The sequence below is a fragment of the Columba livia genome, chromosome 2, assembly GCF_036013475.1.
Source record: "Columba livia isolate bColLiv1 breed racing homer chromosome 2, bColLiv1.pat.W.v2, whole genome shotgun sequence".
Taxonomy (NCBI): domain Eukaryota; kingdom Metazoa; phylum Chordata; class Aves; order Columbiformes; family Columbidae; genus Columba; species Columba livia.
The window spans coordinates 44,858,455-44,875,907 of NC_088603.1; the positions used below are offsets into that span (position 1 = coordinate 44,858,455).

Here is a 17,453-nt window from a genome sequence, read left to right on the forward strand (position 1 = left end):
TAATTCAGCCCTCTTGTCTGGTACATCTTTATCCTCTGCAGGTTAATCCTGCCAAATTCCTTTGCTGTAGTACATGTCACACAGCATATAATATCCAACAATGCAATTTTGCTAATCCTGTTTTATCAGCTTTGTTGCCCTGTCTGGTCAATCCAATAGCAAAATCTGCACATAAGGTTTTTGCCAAGATCTCCCTCTCTTTTGCCCCCCACCGCCGCTTTTGTATGGTTTCAATTAAATGGTTTGAGAGCAGAACACAGCATTTGGATATCCGCCAATGTCCTTCAGAAGCAGAATGTCAAGGCACTTAATTATATAGGTCTCCCAATTCTTTCAGGGGCCCCACCTACCCAGTCAGATGAATTTACTAAATGTAAGTGTGAAAAATCAGCTCAAATCTCTTTTTAAAACACTCTCCACGCGTTAAGGACTTGAAGATGGCTGAATAGTGATATATTTATCACCCATTATCTTACTAAAAGATTAAACAAATGAGTAAAGACTATCTCATTAACAGTTCTTTGTTGTCTTGTTTACTGTTTAGTGGACTCATTAACATTAATTATTAGAAGAGGAACATCAATTATTGCAGTAACCTTGTCAAGCCTAGCAAACCGACTGCTAAACAGCAAACGGATCCATGTTTATCAGGCAGGATTTGTGTGGACAGAAAGAAGAAGAAAAGACCCCTGAAATCCGTGACGTTGCTGTAAACCGGCAGAAATTCAGGCTCGCGTGTTAATTCTGGCATCAGCGGAGTATCCTGCTCGAGACCACTAGCCAGAGAATACAAGAGTAAGTACATCCTGAGCTTAACTCCGCAAGACTTGCTTACCCAGCTCTACGTGGCGAGATGTGAACAAAGGGATCCCTACTTTCTCTGGCGCTCGCCCGCCTGTATTTATTACAGTAATTATTTTAACGCAGGGAACAGCCCTTTCTCTCCCCCGTCATCAGCGCGGTACATATGCTCGTATAAATATAATGCACACTGCAGCATCGATTTCAGGATTCTCTGTCAACACGCTGCTAGAGCTGACTGCTTTACTGCCCCAGGTAAAGGGCATTTTTACACTGTTACAAGATATTATGGCTTGGGCTCCCCCCTCCTTCTCCTCCTCCCTTCGATTTCTTTTTGCTTTGCAGAAAACCAACCCCAGGTGGAGACCTCCTCCCCTGCCCAAGCAGAGATTCAATGTTTCATCAGTATTTTAAACACACGCATATTTCAGCAGCTCCGGCAGGAGTTAAATATCAGCAGTAGCACATCCATTATTTAAAATACCGCGAGGAAGAAGGCTGAGTCACTAAGCTGGATCAGTGACCTTCGACACTGTTTCTCAGCCTAAATACAAGTGCCAGCCTGCGCCCAAGAACGAAACGAACCTTTCCAGAAGGGCCCCGAGCCAAATCCAAGGTTTGTAAGATTATATTTATATACAAATAGAAACAAGGGCAGCTAAGCTCTGCACTTTTCGCAGATGCTTCCACAACTACACGCTGTGAGCCGCGGAGAGCAAATATGCAGATTACTCCTTGCACCATCCAGGTTTTAAAGAAAGAAACCCTTGTAATTTCTAATTTTTGCAAAGCTGCCCTCCGACGGCCGCCCCACGCTTGGCATCACCAGGAGCTTTCCTCCTCACACCACAGCCCCACCAGTACGGTCCACCAACACCTTCCCCTTCCTGCCCCTTAGAGCGCATCGGCTCTGCCTGGATCTCCCCGCTAATTAAAATGTGAAACAATTAAGCTGTTTGCTAAATTAGCAATTCTGGCCCTACAGCCTCCTGGCCGGAGAGAGGTCTGCAGAGACGGTGTAGCCTGTTACCTCGGCATGAATTTGTGCTGACAGGACAGTCCATCCATCTTCAGGTCTTTAGACAGCTGTGCTTACCTAGCAGAATGTAAACATCTCTGAACTTTGCTTACTGGATAAAAGGAAGCATTAGTTTCCTATCGCATTTCCTCCTACAAGATCAATCATACACTTGGGCTAGACACAGCATCCCTGTGTTTGTAATTAATCTCATAAAGGAAGAACATCTCCTCTCAATCGATTGCTATATTTGTATGCAGTCTTCCTGCAAGGGAGGGAATAGAAGAAGAAAATAAAAGCCGGGAGCAGAATAATAATCAGCTGATTCCTTAATAAAGGCTGGCATGTGTTACATATGCACAGCGAGATGGTTTTTCAGTGAGCCGATTCTCTGCTGCAAAAATCACTTTGTAAGCAATGTTGATCATTAACATTGGAGATTTCAGGATTGCTTTTAGATGGCCCAATAGAGGGATAAAGTTTAATCATAGTGAAATTCAAAAGGATTTTTTTGCTTTTTACTGATGTTTTCACCAAAGCAATACATGTGTACTTCAAAATAATCTTCTAGATGCTTTACTGTCTCTTGCTAAGTATTATAGAACTGAACACCACAGGGTTTGTACACTGCCCTGTTAATGCGCAGGAGACTCCTTCCCACCAACGCCTCCATTCGTGAGGGAAGTCTCGTTCACATTTTCCTTACTATGTATGGAAATGTATAAAATCCAGACTAAGGAAATATTTGGTAAAAAACAAACCACCCCCACCACCCCCCCACGCCACAACCTGCTAGATCACCTATTTTATAAAGAATAATTTCTTGACTTCTCAGGGAAAGGGGTGTGCGCAAAGTTACTGCCCTTCTGAGGCCAAGCCAGACTCAAACTAGGGGGCAGAGGGACTCAAACACACAGTGCTTAAAAACAAAAAGGGAAAGCCAGTGCTCTTCAGCAGTTCCTAGGACCCAGGCCTGACTCTTCCCGTTGTTTTAGGTCTATGTGTTTCATTGCACAAAATGCATTGAGCTCACTGACATTTACACTGGGCCAGCCTATTCTTTATGAGAAAATAAATAGTCTATGAGACATGTTTAGATGAAATGTACACTTCCGATAGGCACCACACTAGTCTAGGGTGTCACTGCCCATTTTCATTTAAAGGAATAACGCAGAGATTCGCTCGCTGAATGCCATATTGAGACAAGTCAGAGCCTTTCCCCCATTATCCAAGTAGCAGTAGGACAGGGCTGCTACAATTCATTAGAGAGCTCACTCTGTGGTACTTCACACAACCTGCTTCACAGGCTTGGAGATTAAGGTCTAATGCTTATATGATCAAATATTCAGGACTATTGAACCATACATGTCTGAGAGGAGGAAAAAACCCACCCCATACATTTTAGGAAACTGATTTACAACAACAGAGAACAGTGCAAGTAAAACAGCACTTTAAAGTAAAATGCAGGCGTGGTATTATCTACCTGATTGCCAACATTACAACCACATCAGCAAGGTGTGTGAAGACATGGAAGCATGCTTTTGTCCCCCAGCATCCCACTGTTGCAGCAGGTAATGACGTGGTTCTTGCTAAATGCCTTGCTGTGGTATGGGCTCTTTGGACAGAGGCTAAACATTTTTATTTTGTACTAGTTCATTTTTAATTTAAACATCTTTTAGCACTAGAAAAAAAAGTTTGCCTCAAAGGAAAAATGATCTCAGATATACAAAAAATGCTTAAGTGTACCATTTTCTTTCAGTATGCTTAAATAATGCAACCTTCACTTCGATATAGATACCATTTTCATAAAGAATTGGATACCAATGCCTCCATTTTGGAAACCTTTTATTGGAAAATACTCACATTTATGTGATAATGAGCTGGCTTTCATCTGGGAAATCTATGGCCCATTACTAGATTGCCTGTTTATCGCTTAGAGGAATTACCAGCAAAACCGAGTGACAAATCACCCATCTGAACCTTTCCACCCCTCTTCACCTGCTCCCAGTGCAACAGAGGCACAGCCCCCAGGCTGATGGTTCTGGCATCTAACCCGAAATTATGGAGGCTTCAGGAACAGCATTTGGGTGCCCAGCTCCTCGCCTCTTCCTCCCTCCACCTCACAGCACTGGGGTGCAGCAGAGGGACAGGAATTTGCCCAAACACAAGCAAAGCCATCACATGCTTATGCATCCCTCACCACCAGCGTGGAGCTTTTTTGCAGCTGTGAGGAGGGCAGAGGCTCACACGCCTGCATCACTCTTGGGACGCCTCCTCTCTGCTCCTCCTTCACCATGGAAGTCCTGGATGAAAAGCGCAGAGGTGCCGCAATTCAGTAAGAAGCATCTCGCCTCCCCTGTCTTTTGGAGGCAAGCGCTACTGAGCATCATTCTCACTGACGGGGGAGGGAGCTGCTCCCTGCTTTTCCCGCTTTGCTCTGCCCCTGCATTTTGACAATCCAGGGTGAAAGAATTCCCAGTTGCTCCCTTTCTGCCCCTCTCTCTTAAAAGATGCTATTTGCTAACACTGATCGCTAAAATTAAGGTGTTTGTTCAAATGTTCAGTGTTTGATAAGGTGCAGAGAGAAGATACCATCCAGCCACAAGCCACTGGCAATATAAAATACAAATGTGGTTAAGTATTTGACTAAAGGGCAAATAGTAAGTAAGCCCAGGGCTGGATATTGAGTCTTAACCTACACTTTCTCTCTGTGCCTGTTTAACAGGGGACTTCAAGACACTTGGCTGAGTTGGAAGTTTTGATGCCTCGCCAATTGCCTTCAGGCTGCAAATCTTAGAAGATGAGATTTTCCTATGGCATGTGACTTTTCTGGCTGAAACTCAGCTCAGAGGAGCAGACAGAACGGAGGTTAAAGTAACCCATTAAAAATCATAATAAACTCACTGTACATTCTAAGTAAAAGTTGCATGGAATGAAAATAAAGGGAATTTTCTTATTTGTATTTCCTCCATATCCATGAGAGCACCACTGTCCTTTGTTCTTATATGTACTGCTCTCAAGTCTGGAAGACCAATAAATGCAAACCCTTCTTCAGGCAGCAATTACTTTCTCAGTCTTTATAACTGAAGAGGGAGTCCTTCTCCCCATCTCTCTGCTTTGATAAAATTAAAGACTAATATATTAATGGTAGTTCCTCCTTCTGCCCTCAGCCAAATGCCACAGGTATCCTCAGCTTCTGTCCACTACACCTTTAACAGCCAAGTCATAGTCTGGGTATAGGGAGAGCTGATGTAACATGATGGCCAGGTTAACAGGTCTAATAAAGCTGTAGGAATTTGAGATTTTCTTCAGTGTTGTGGCATGGTGCCTCTCCTAAGGGAATACTGCTACATTCTTCAGTGAGTGGGAAGGATATTCAGCATTCGGGACAGGACCTCAGAGGTCAGCGAGGATATTGTACGTCAGGACAGAGACACACCAGCAGAGTTTAGTGGGCAAGGTTTGCACAATGTACCATTTCTCCCTCCAGCCAGAGATACCAGCTGTCCATTACCATATGTGCAAGAGAACAACATATATGCATCAAAGGGCTTAAATGAGAAATGTGGGTCTGTGACCTTATACAAATATACAGGCTTTGATTTTTTAGCAAAGGGGGTTAGATGTGGTGGACACAGTTGAGCCTTACATGGATAAAAGGATGGGATGGATGTTCTTTACACACTTTCAAATCAAATTACACCAAGATCAGAAATATCCAAAAAGCTGACCAGGAGGCTGATGATAGTGCTCCTTCTCAGGAAAATAAAGACCCCAAACTCCTTCAAATTCTATCTGCTGCTTGTTGTGCTGCTTTCACAAGTAGCTACCCTTCTGTTCCCAGACATAGAGAGGCTGGAGACACACATTTCTCAAAGCAGGCAGGAAGACAATAACAATTAACAGAATTATTCAGTTCTGTTGAAGCCAGATAAAAACCACAATCAGCATAAGAATTCAAAATTATATCCCTAATGAAATACAGTTTCTGGTCCCAGATATTTTTTCCTAAAAACAAAACAAACAAACAAACAAAAACCATGAAAAAAACCCCAACAAACCAAACCAGAAAACCAGCCCAAAGCAGCTCTTAAGGGTAAGTATGCAAGAGCTTCCCTTTCCTTTGCAGACACCACACTGCAACCTATGCTAGTGCAAGCCAGCTGCACAAAGCCAGCCCCTCTTTTGTTACCAAACCAGCGAAAAAACATGAATCGAAGTGCAAATACTTCAGAGATTTTCCATTAAAGCTGCAAACTTGACAGAGACTCACATATGGTCAGTCGTACCACAAACGCGAAGCCACAGTCCTAAATCCAGCTGGTCTCCTTTATCACAACAGGATGCGTCTGTCTAGCAGTAGTCACCGAAAGAATGAAGTAATCGAGGGTCTGGAAGATAACAAATTGGAAGGAGGCATGATTGAGGATTTCAGCTTAATTAACAGCAATGGATTTTATTATCCTCTGCCTCCAGTTTTGCTCTTAGTTATTTCTCAAACTTGCTCTCTGTTAATGAACAGAATAGAATCAGAAAAACTAAGCACAAGAGAATTCAATCATGTTTTGAAAAAAAAACAACACCAAAACCACCACGTATTTGGGATTCTTACTATATGATATTCCCACCTCTATGTGTGTGTGCACATGTTATTATGGCACTAATCTGTTTAACACAAACAAACGCAAGTATCTGAAGATGAGAATCTGTGCCTAAAGACATAATTGACAAAACATGCTCTCATGTCCAAACAAGATGCTCGGGAATGAAGCTAAACTCAGGTTATTTGCACAAATAAGGTGGGTTTTTTTTTCCTTCCCCAGCAGAGCTGACAATAAAAGTACTCCTGTCATCATCACAGCCTCCTGCAATGTTAACATAGAATTTTTCTCTTGTGTGTATGTGTGCAGGCAGCTTTTGTTAGCGTTTGTCTACAAAATTATAATAGGTGTCTTTCCTTGTGCACTGGCTTGTGTGATAGCAGTTTAAAAGACAAAACCAAGCCCTGTCTTTAATATAGTGTTATCAGAGGCATCTCCCTTGGGGAGGTATTATGGCCATCTAGCAGACACCTAGATGAGATATGTGCTTCTTTGGAGATATTGCCACAAAGCACCTGAGAGAAAGAATGGATGCTTAGCTAATAGATGCGCATAATCACTAATCTGCGATGCTCCTTAATGGGAGATTTTGACAGGCAGTTTTGAAAGGTATCACAAAGACATGCAATAGTGATGCTGAGCTTGTGACTCATTCCACTGGAATCCTCCAAGCTTAACTTTTACTAGCTATAATTTTTGTTTTCTTTTGTTTTTCCACCTTCAACAAGTATTTTGTGATCCCAGCCCATCACTACCCTCTCCCCCCCACTGAAGCAGCATGTCAGAACAGACACGTGCATGCAGAGCACAAGCGCTGCATCATAACCCAGCAGAGATGCTTCTAGCGGAGAGGAGTGCTGTTCCTGTTGTGAGAGAGGTTAATATAAAGACGGTACTACAGAAACGAAATGGAGTTGCCTGTATGGAAAACTAATTCCTACCTAAGGTGAAAAATTTAAGGGGAGATGGGGCGTCGCCACAGAAATACATTTTGTGAGGCAAATCACCCTAACTCAGTCTGAAAATACGGACAACCATGTTTTGGTCTCAATATTGGAGCTGCAAAACCATACATACCAGCTGGGTGTAATGGAGAAGACCTGAAACTCAGAGGCGAGAAACTGGCCGTATTTCCCCATGCCTTTCCTCTGCATGCCTGCACACCAGCACAGCCAAGGGCAAGATTTCTGATTCTTGCTATTCCTGTCCCGGAGAGGCAGGGTGGCCTGATTCACCGCTCAGCTGGTTTTGCTCCTGTGATTTCAGGGGATGGCCTAGATGTGCTGCGAGGAATTAACCCCTTGCCCTCCTTCCCACACTTGCACTTTTGTTGTCAAGTGTAATATTGAAAGAAACTACTATGATGACACATCTCGCTGTGAATGAGAACAATTGGCAAAAAGCATAAAAAATCCAATCCCCTCCTCCAGACCCGTTTTGAGTATTTTAAAGCAGCAAACATTTGGCTTTTGTCCCTCTTTCCTTTGCATTTCCACCATACCTGGCAACCCTTTCAGGAGGATATCATTCTTGCTAAAATCCCTCGTTTACCTCATTGTCCATCCCAACATCAAAGCATCCCTAATGCTTTGAACAAGCAAACCAGGAACCCCAGTCTTAACTGAGCGAAAGGTGACTTTGACAAAGCTCGGGCGACCGCGCATGTGACAGGTTAACGTGAACCATTTTGAAGGTGGAACGGAGGCGTTGAGATCCGAGGGCAGCAAGCGGCTCTCTCCCAACTGCAGCTCAGGATGGAAAAGGGCACTGAGCGTCTGCAGTGTAACAGGAGCCCTGTTGTGCACTGCAAACGTATTTTGAAAGGTTTTATAAACAAATCCGAAGGAGGTTATTAAATTTGCCATTCTGTGTACAGAAGGCATGAAAAAAATTGTTGTGAACTGGGTAAATAGGACTCTAACTGCAAATAATAAACATATATAAATAACACAAGAATGATTACTAGATTGCTGTATTTTGAGTGGATTTGAGGCAGATGTGAAACAGGTGGTAATTATTTGCTACAGAGTAACTGCAATTTACTTGAATTAACGGCATAACGCATTTTGGCCACAAATCCTTGCATTAACGCAAAGTTTTCTGAACTACTTTAGGGAAAAAGAAATTAGGAGCGTATCAAGTTGCACAGCACTTCCTTTTTTTTTTTAATCCTCAATGAAATACAAACCTTCGGGCAGACCTCTGAGGTTGGGCAAGCTGCCAGGGCGGCAAAGACCAGGATCTCCAGGCAGAAAATGAGCACTGGCTCCATTCAGGAGCTCCCTTCCCGCTGGTATCACCCCTAACATTCTGTGATTCTGTGAAACACCAATACAAAGGACTACGCCACATCTCCTGCTTCTGTGCCCAGTAATGTCACCCTGAGCATCTCCGTGGGCCGTGCGATGGGCTTGCAAGGTAACTCCCGCGGATCTGTTTCTCAGTCACAGACATACGTACTACATCTGTCCTGGTTTCAGGCACATAAACTAATTACGACCATGTTCCAGTGGAAACTTCCTCTTTGATTCGGCACGCTGTTCTTTCAGCACACAATGATGAAAAATCTTCCTTTGCTTCGGATGAGCCTGTTAGCTGTATTAATAAATTACAACGCCAAAAATAAGAATAGCGGTGCCTGAAACTCCACCAGCCAAAAAAGCAGTAAGCAAAATGTATTAAAACTACTGTGCAAGACATCTATTTGCTATATTTAGCTTTTTAGCCTACATATATATTTAGCTTTTACCTGATAATCCTAAAGTGGAATGAAAACCGTGCTGAATCACTACGTCTAAAAAATCTATTCTTCTTCAAGCAAAACGTACCAGGTACATACAACTGAATCTGCTTTTTGCCCTACATTAAAATACTTACTGAACTGAAAGATATTAAGGAATACCTGAGACCTTTCTGAATGCATGGTCCAGAGGAGCAGGAAATAAATCAGAATTCATGTACTCGGAAGCCAGTATTCCAATTGTTTTTCGAAAGGTGCGCTCTATCTGTTTTGATAACCCAACACGCCGTGACTGCTTCAGAATACATGCATTACATGAATATCGGAACCCGTACCGCCTACCTTATTCAGGAAATAAGGGCAAGAGAGATGACTTCAGTGCCGCTATTCACACACGTTAGGGTTTGGTCCTGCAAATCCTTCATCCAGTGGCAACGTTGATAAAATTGTGGGGGAAAAAAAAACGCAGATCCTCTCTGTAATTTGCAAAAGTCTTGTGTATGGAGCTTGTCAAACACACGGGCAATGTGAACAAACTGATCAAGCCTCTAAAAATGCAGAAAAACACTGAAGTTTTGAAGATGCAAGTTAAAACAGGAGGCCTATTTAGTCAGCTAAAGAATTATTTTTAGAGAAACTAAACGTATCAGGTTCCTACCTTGCTTGAATAAGCAGTGCTATGGTACCATATGGTAATTTCCACCGATGTTGGCAATAATACCTTTTTTAAAATAATACTCTTTTTCCTCTCAACAAGCTTTACAGACAAGTATAGGAAAAAAAACCCGCACTTGAATTAAGCAGATGCTTATGACATTCCTCCTGGAAATATAATGTGATTTGTTGAGTTATACCGCAGTCTTCAGCTTTTTAACCAGATTAAGGCTGAAACGACACCGGCAACTAAAACATTTTTCCATTTTTATTTATATTATATTTAGTTATGTTATATTTTTAGTTAAATAAACTTTTAGAAGAGTACAGAAGCTACAAGACCTAATGGCCCGGATACATAATTAATCAGATTTGAAAAGCAAGGACCATTTATCTACATAAAACAAATAAAATCTATTCTATTAAGCTAACCCATTCAAATCACAAACCTGACTGCTGCTAGTGAGAATATTTTGCTTGGCAAAGGTCCTAAAGGTTCTAAAATTATGTATGCTATTTTTATTTCCTCCTTGGATTGGATTAGTTACTAAGCAACTGAAGAGTTCAGTTCTGTTGGTTAACAGACATACTGTATTTCATAAAATCAGTTACTATATAGGACCTAAGTGTCCGTGAAGAAAAGATAGTACAGTGGTCTTTTGGAGGCTATTTGCTTGCGAATGGTTTTGTACAACCAGCTGTCCCAGCTTACATTTTAAATGCGCATAATTACTATCTGGGTTGCAAGTTTTTTTGTAAGTTTTATCTAGGTTATATTTTTAAGAAAAGAGGGATCTCTAAATCAACGTCCTCCTTGACAAGGGGATTTGATCACTTTTTATTTCCTAAAGATGCTGCTAATGAATCGGAGCTATGTCATGAGTGTAATGCTTGCTCTTCAGTGTATTAAACAGAAATAGGACACAGTTTAATAAAAAAAGGTAAAAAGTGGCAGGGAAGATAAATACGATGCCCTGAAATAGCTCTTGCTCCTGAAAATGGACAGAATTCTGTAACAATCTTAAAGTCACACCCAGAAGTCCTATCTTCAGCTGATCTACTGCTGTCACTTGTAATTACATAGGTTCTCTGTATGGCCATACTTTTGTCACTGCAGAGGAAAAAAACTATTTCAAGCCTCTCAGGACCATGAAGTGTGCTGCTTACTGATGCTGAAGCCCTATAAAAGCTCCACCGTGTGCCAAGCTGTTCGACTTCACAAACTATTTGCCAAGCCCCCCCTTACATAGCGTAAAATGTGGAGCTGATGGGGGGTTTGATGGCTGATTCCTTCAGCTTTGGTGTTTCTTGGTAGCCTCAGACTCTGTCAGCTCAGCCTAACCTCGTCCTTTTGCAAACTCACTCCTGTTTGAAGATGACGATGTTATTTCCAACACCCTCATTTTTGTTTGTTTTGTGTGTATGTTTTTTTCCTCTGCCACCTAGGATAAATGGAAGATTCATTTTTTACATAAGGTTACGCTAAAACAGTTCCTGGGAGAATGTGTACCACCAGACACCTCTTGGCACCTTTTTTGAAATAAAAGACCGTGCCTGGATAAGTTACGGCCTCCTCTCTCTCTCCAAGCCACCTGACTGTCACTTTTCTGCACCAGTAGGGTGGTATGGCTGTGGTTCACAAAGGTGCTCAGACACTCCTCAGCTAGGCTGAGCCCAGGGATGTTTCTGGGCTGGCCATGAAGAGCACACGCTTGTGTAACCAGCTGCCACATCGAGCATCTTTTCCCTGCTCATGTGCAGCTGGGTCAGGTGAACTGCCTTCCTTTCCAGCCTACAAGAAAAAAACCCACTCTCTTAAGGCTGACAAGGCATTTCTGAGCTCAGGATGTACCAAGTACTCAACTTTGCTTGCTTAGCTGTGATGCAGAGAGGAAAAGCCAAGCTGAAGTGAAGGGGTTGCCTGGCAGGGCTTCTCTTCCCTGTGAAAATCATTAGGAAACACCCGGTTAGCAGAGGGACAAAGAGAGATGCTGGGGTGTGTATCACTCCTGCAGCTGCCTGTGCCATCCACTTCTTCCAGGCAGTGTACTTAAGCTTATACCCATAAATAGGCGCTGCTGGATGATGATAGAAGTAATTGGAAATGCTTAAAGCAGCTACTCCATAAATCATCTGCATTCACTGGGTTCCACCTGGGCCCTCGCTGTACTCTCCTTCCCCTGCTCGCTTTGACAGGCAGCGCACAAAATGGGTCACTCTCTGCTCCCTTGAATATTTTATCACTAAGAAGGGAAAAGCAAAAGGTCGGTGTTCAAAGGGATTCCTTGTCCACATCTCTGTGCAACTTCAGCAGTCTGGGTAATCTCAGGAGCAGGCCTTTCAAGACGCACACAAGACCTCTGACAAAATCCCTGCCCCGATATCACAGCGCTTCCTCCTGCGTGGCTCCTTGCTGTCTCAAGGCTAACACGCACACATGAAAAAAAAACCTACTTGTGGATGCTAAAGCTGACCCACAGCATGTAGTACACTATTCTGGAAACTAGTTCAGGCAGTTCAGCCCCTTCTTTCAACTACAGCCTATTCTTTCAGCATCACTCTTCCACAAGTTTTAAATAAAACCACACTTAAAGAACCTTTAGTGATGCTTAAAGATTGCCTGCATAGGTACCAGACTGCAAACCAGAAAGCGTCTACCTTCCTGCAAACTAAGAAGCAGCGCGTTTGTGCTCAAATCCTACCACTGAAGAACCATAACCTCTGCAAAAGCAAAGACTGTAACCTGAAATCTGACAAATGAACAATTTCAAAATCAAAGGGAAGGGAAAAAATCCACGGCTGTGATGTCTCCCACCTCTGCCCCCTGTCCAGTTGCAAGGAGAGTGAAATTTAAATCACTTCTGCGGTCCCATTTAAGCCCAAAGCAGTCAGGGCTTTATCAGTTTAAGTCAACGCTACAAATGCCATCAGGAGCATTGATGTCTTTTTTTTTACAAGATACTGCACCACAAGATAGACCCAAACCAGACACACAGGCAAGTAAATGCACATTTTATTTAAATGCTAGGAATGTCCTGGCTTTTCCACCAGGAATTCCTGTGGGGTCACCCTGAGTCATCTGGGAGAGGGGCAACAGAGACAGAAGATCCTACAGGGCTGATGCTGGGGAAGATGGGGAAAGAGGGCGAGCAGTGTTTCAGCACCTGCTAAAACAGTGTCGTAATTTTAAACAATGTTTAAATACCCATGTTGAATAGTGACATGAATGAAATGTACTGGAAAACATGAAGCATTTAAAAATCAATGGGGAAAATATGAAATGCTGATCTGCAGTTCCAGTGAAGTCAGTATTGCTAGTAGACATGGTATGCTGTGAAACCTCAGAAGCAAGCCAGTATCCTAACACAAAGCAGAGCACAAAGCCAGTCCTTAGCCAGCTTTTCTAGGGTCAACTTCTCTTGCTTCACCAAACCCTTGCCTTAACAAGAACTAACGCAGCATTTCCACCAAGACCATAATGGCCAAGCAGAGCTAATGCAACTGCAGGTATGGGCACTGCTAGACCCAAGAAATAATATCAGAACAAATGTTTCAACAACAGAATTGCCACTTTGCAAATTAACTGCCTGTCCTGGATTTGCATCATCTCTCATTTGCGTCATCATCAACACCACAAGCAAACCGCAGGAAGGCCCTTCAGAGATCCCTCTTACTGGGTGCAATCCTGCAAAATCTCTGAGCAAGGCTGACTAGGAGGTCTTCATTTTTGGCATGTCCTCCCAACTTCAGCAGGGCTACTCACATCTAGGTGTACTTGATCCACAGCCGTGCTTTCAAAAACTTCTTATTTTGAAGAAAAGAAATGAAGCAGGGAGGTTGAACCTTCCAAAGGAAGGAATTCTAATAGAAATGCCTCACCAAGCATGAACCCTTCTAGACATTCAATTTATTTTCCAATGCAAGTCTACATTCCCACAGCCTGCTCCTGTGGGGTGCTCTGCACCAGTGGCTCCCAGGACCTCCCTGCAGCAGGGTATCACCATCTGGTTCTGTGCAGCAACTTCACCCTTGCAGCTCTAACTGCTTACACGCAGTAATGCTCACACTGCGCTATACAGGAACTCAAATGCCATTTTTTGATTTTCAAGTTAATCCATTCCCCAAACCATACCCATGCAAGCCAGGCAGGATTTAAATAGGAATACTTGCAGGTTTGCAAAATCAGGTCACAGGGAAGAAAAAAAAAATCCTGTTTTGTAATGCCTGAAGAAGGTACGTGTGGGAGAGATCAGGTTTCTTTTCTAGGAAAAGAAATATGCAGTGAAACTCAAGGAAAGGAAAATAAAGCCACACTTCCGAACTAACACAAACTGCTGTCTTACTGGCACAAGTAAATTAAAGGTGAAGGCTTTGTCAGGAGCTGTGCTCTATGGAAGACAGCTAGAGAAGAAGAATTTAAGATTTCTGGGACAGGAAGAGTCACAAGAGATGAACACTGTATGATTTAATTATCCAACTGAAGGAATAAATTAAGCTTTTGACTTGGAGCTGCATATAAAGAGAGCAATCAGACTTCTCTTTAAGAAAATTAGCATATGGTTTAAGAAGGGAGTAATAGTTTAAAATGCTAGTATGAAATTCTTACTTATATGCACTGGTAATAGGTCTGTATGCTATACAGACTGAACTAGATGTTCCACTGTTTTCTATCAGTGTTCCTTTTCTAAAGCAAAAAGACCTCATGCTGGTTTGCACCATCAGAAGATCTGCCCCAATGAGTCCATTTTCAGCAAGGGCACAGCCTCCACCTTCCACCGAAGTTTTCTCCATTTCCAAACCCATGCTGCTGCTACCTATCTTGTGTATGTATTATTCATAGATCATTAATCTCCTTAAAATAGGTATGTGCTGTGAATCCACTCTAGAAATTGGCTCTGCATTTATGTGTCCATGCTTAGCTGGAGTTCAAGTTTGCATGATAGATTTTAGTATACAGTGTGAGCAATCCACTCTTCCTCTTACAGAGGAATTTAAAAAATAAAACATATTTTTTAAAATGCCTTCACACTCCAGGCTCCACTGGCACTGCATTATACAATTCCAATGAGATGAAGTGCTAACATTTCAAAAGAAACTCAAAAGTGTCTCCCATCAAGCTTCAGATTTCCCAAGTGGGTAAATCAGTACAAGTCCTTTGACCAAAATAAAATCTGTCAATCTATTCTGTCTAGGGCACAAGCCTTAAATAATTAGAAAAATATTTAGTGATAGACTTAAGGATTAAATTAAGCAATTTTTCAAGATTAGGAGTGTACACAAATTCATTCTCTATACTTTGCACCAGCTTTCAATAAACTCTGGCTTCTGTATGGAAACTAAGAAAAATTATTGAGAGAGACCTCTCTTCAGTACAGAGGTGAGCACTTTTGACCTTGTGTAAGATTTTGTTATGGTATCCTTATTTGAACAAGTAACAATTCTGAGGAAGTCAATGTTTGCTCTGCTATCATATTTCTATCTAGCAACACTTTCCAGAGCAAAGAAATTGCTCTATCATGCGTGCAGAAGCACTTGGCTTGCACATAAAAAGTCCCTGGAGGGTTAAAAAAGAAACAAAAACCACTTTTTGAAACCCTATCAACATGCACACAAATTGCACACCAAAGAACTGGCTAGTGTAAATTTGAATGCATTTAATACCCAAGTGAGGAACAAGACAGTACCTCTGAAACAAGAATCTCTCTTCTTTTTGTGTAACTTGCTGTCCAACAAAATGTTTAAAAGAATAATAATTTCCCATTCATGATCTTTTACCATGCACTTTTATGGTCAGATAATTAACTTCTCTAAAGTAAGGCAAAAAAAAAATCACTGAAGGTTTTAGTGCGTTAATATAAGCACACAGTTCCATTGAACATATTCACATGGCTCTGTCTGAAACCTCAATGGTAAAAACCTAATGTGATTTGACCTCATACAGAAAATGGGTTGATGGAAAGAAGATACAACATCTGCAGCTTTACATATTTCTTATGTTCACTAAGTTTTTATTACTAGCAGTAGTGGAGGAGAAAACAGTAAGAGTAAATACACAAGGGAAAGGTATCACTGTGTTAGCTTGATCCTGTACATAAATTCACACTATAGCACAGCACAAAAAATGACTAGGATGCATGTATAGGGTGGAAAATAGCAGCTTTCCCTTTTGTAAATCAGATAGAGTGTCTTGTTATGAGCTGAATTTCAGTTACAAACATCCTTGAAAGTATAATAGCAGTAAGCACCATGATGACTAAGGTCTCTGTGGAAAAGCTTCCTTGGTGGATGTCAACTGCTGGGGTACCACCGACATTGATCAAATCACTGATGTGGTCCTCACCTGCTCCCAGGGGACAGTCCAGGCAGGACCAAATATGTGCTTAGGCTGCAGCTCTCAGGATACATCCCAAAAACCTGGTGCCATCAGGGAATTGAACTCTTCACCCACACATTGCACTGGTGCTCCCCCCAGAACAGACCACCCACTATTGGGCAGGAGTAGGTCTTTAGGACTAGGTATATTTGTGCTTTTCTGTTTCTATGCTGACACTTACTACATGGATGTCTTGATTTGAACACTCAGGTTTGGTTTTTTTTGTTTGTTTTTTCTTTATCTGTGCAAATCCTTGAAAATGCTGCTTTGTACCTACTGAGAGCTGCCCTTTGGGAGTGGGTTTTTGTAACAGCTGCCCAAAATGACAAATTAATATTTATCCCTCTTTGTGGTTTAGGTAACTGTCCTCATCTCCCACCCTGCAGATCAAGTTCATATAGTCCAGGCAGCTCTTCCGAGGAAGCTGTTAGAGAAAGGCAGGGAGCAGCCCGTGGCTGCCAGATGGCTTTGTATCTATCTATCTCCCCCTCCCTGGTGCTTCCCCATCATGCAGCATCAACTGTGAGGTCTGCTGGGAAATCAGTTCTCTCCCTTGCTTCTACTCAGGAAAGTTTCCACTCCACATGGTAAGTTTATAGCTATGCATCACCACATCAGCCCTGAGAGGGGGGAAAAACAGCCGTGCTGACTTTAGGTGACTTGCTCATTGCTCAACATCAAACAGCAGCAGTAGCAGAGCCAAGAATCCGCCCCCAGGTCCTGCATGGTGCCGGCTGTGAGTGGCAGCAGCACACACGAGCCTTGGAAGTTGGGGAGCAGCTTTGTACAGCCCACAGCAAGGGCCAGTAATGCCATGTGTAATAGCAAGGCACTCCTGGCAGAGGTGGAGCTGTGTCAGATTTGCTCTTTTGCAGCTACATTTGCTAGTTTATAAAGTTTTGCATATGAGTTCTGAAAGTGAGTGCACGGTGAGGAATCACTTGAGTTATTCAGTGCCTTGGTTTTACGCTGCCCAACATCACCAACTGCAGCCTTTACAGACGCCTACTCAGATTAACTATTTAGGAAAGACAAAAGATCACATTATTCCCAGGAGAAAACAAAAGGACCTCCCCACCCCTTTCTATGTTCAGGACAGTGGGCCGAGTACAAAGTACCATGGATATAATTTAGCAAATACTGTCTGTAAACGTTTATTTAACACAGTAATTTAATAATACACTGCCCCAAGCCTTTGTTTTTGTTTGTTTGTTGTATAACACTGTTGGATACCAAGGTCTTACAGGGCGACATGTCTCCCTGGCA

The 17,453-nt window shown here is 42.4% G+C and overlaps 2 long non-coding RNA genes across 2 annotated transcripts in view; one reads left to right on the forward strand and one right to left on the reverse strand.

Annotated features, from left to right (window-relative positions):
• LOC110364334 (uncharacterized) overlaps nucleotides 1-17,453 on the reverse strand; it is a 68,497-nt gene that overhangs the window by 4,209 nt on the left and 46,835 nt on the right. Inside the window, exon 3 of the long non-coding RNA XR_010470134.1 lies at nucleotides 6,093-6,210. This is a non-coding gene — a long non-coding RNA (uncharacterized LOC110364334). The remainder of the gene's footprint in view (nucleotides 1-6,092; nucleotides 6,211-17,453) is intronic.
• On the forward strand, nucleotides 421-5,128 carry LOC110364335 (uncharacterized). The gene is made up of 3 exons (XR_002423047.2): nucleotides 421-795; nucleotides 1,147-1,417; nucleotides 4,545-5,128. It is a non-coding gene; the product is annotated as an uncharacterized LOC110364335 (long non-coding RNA).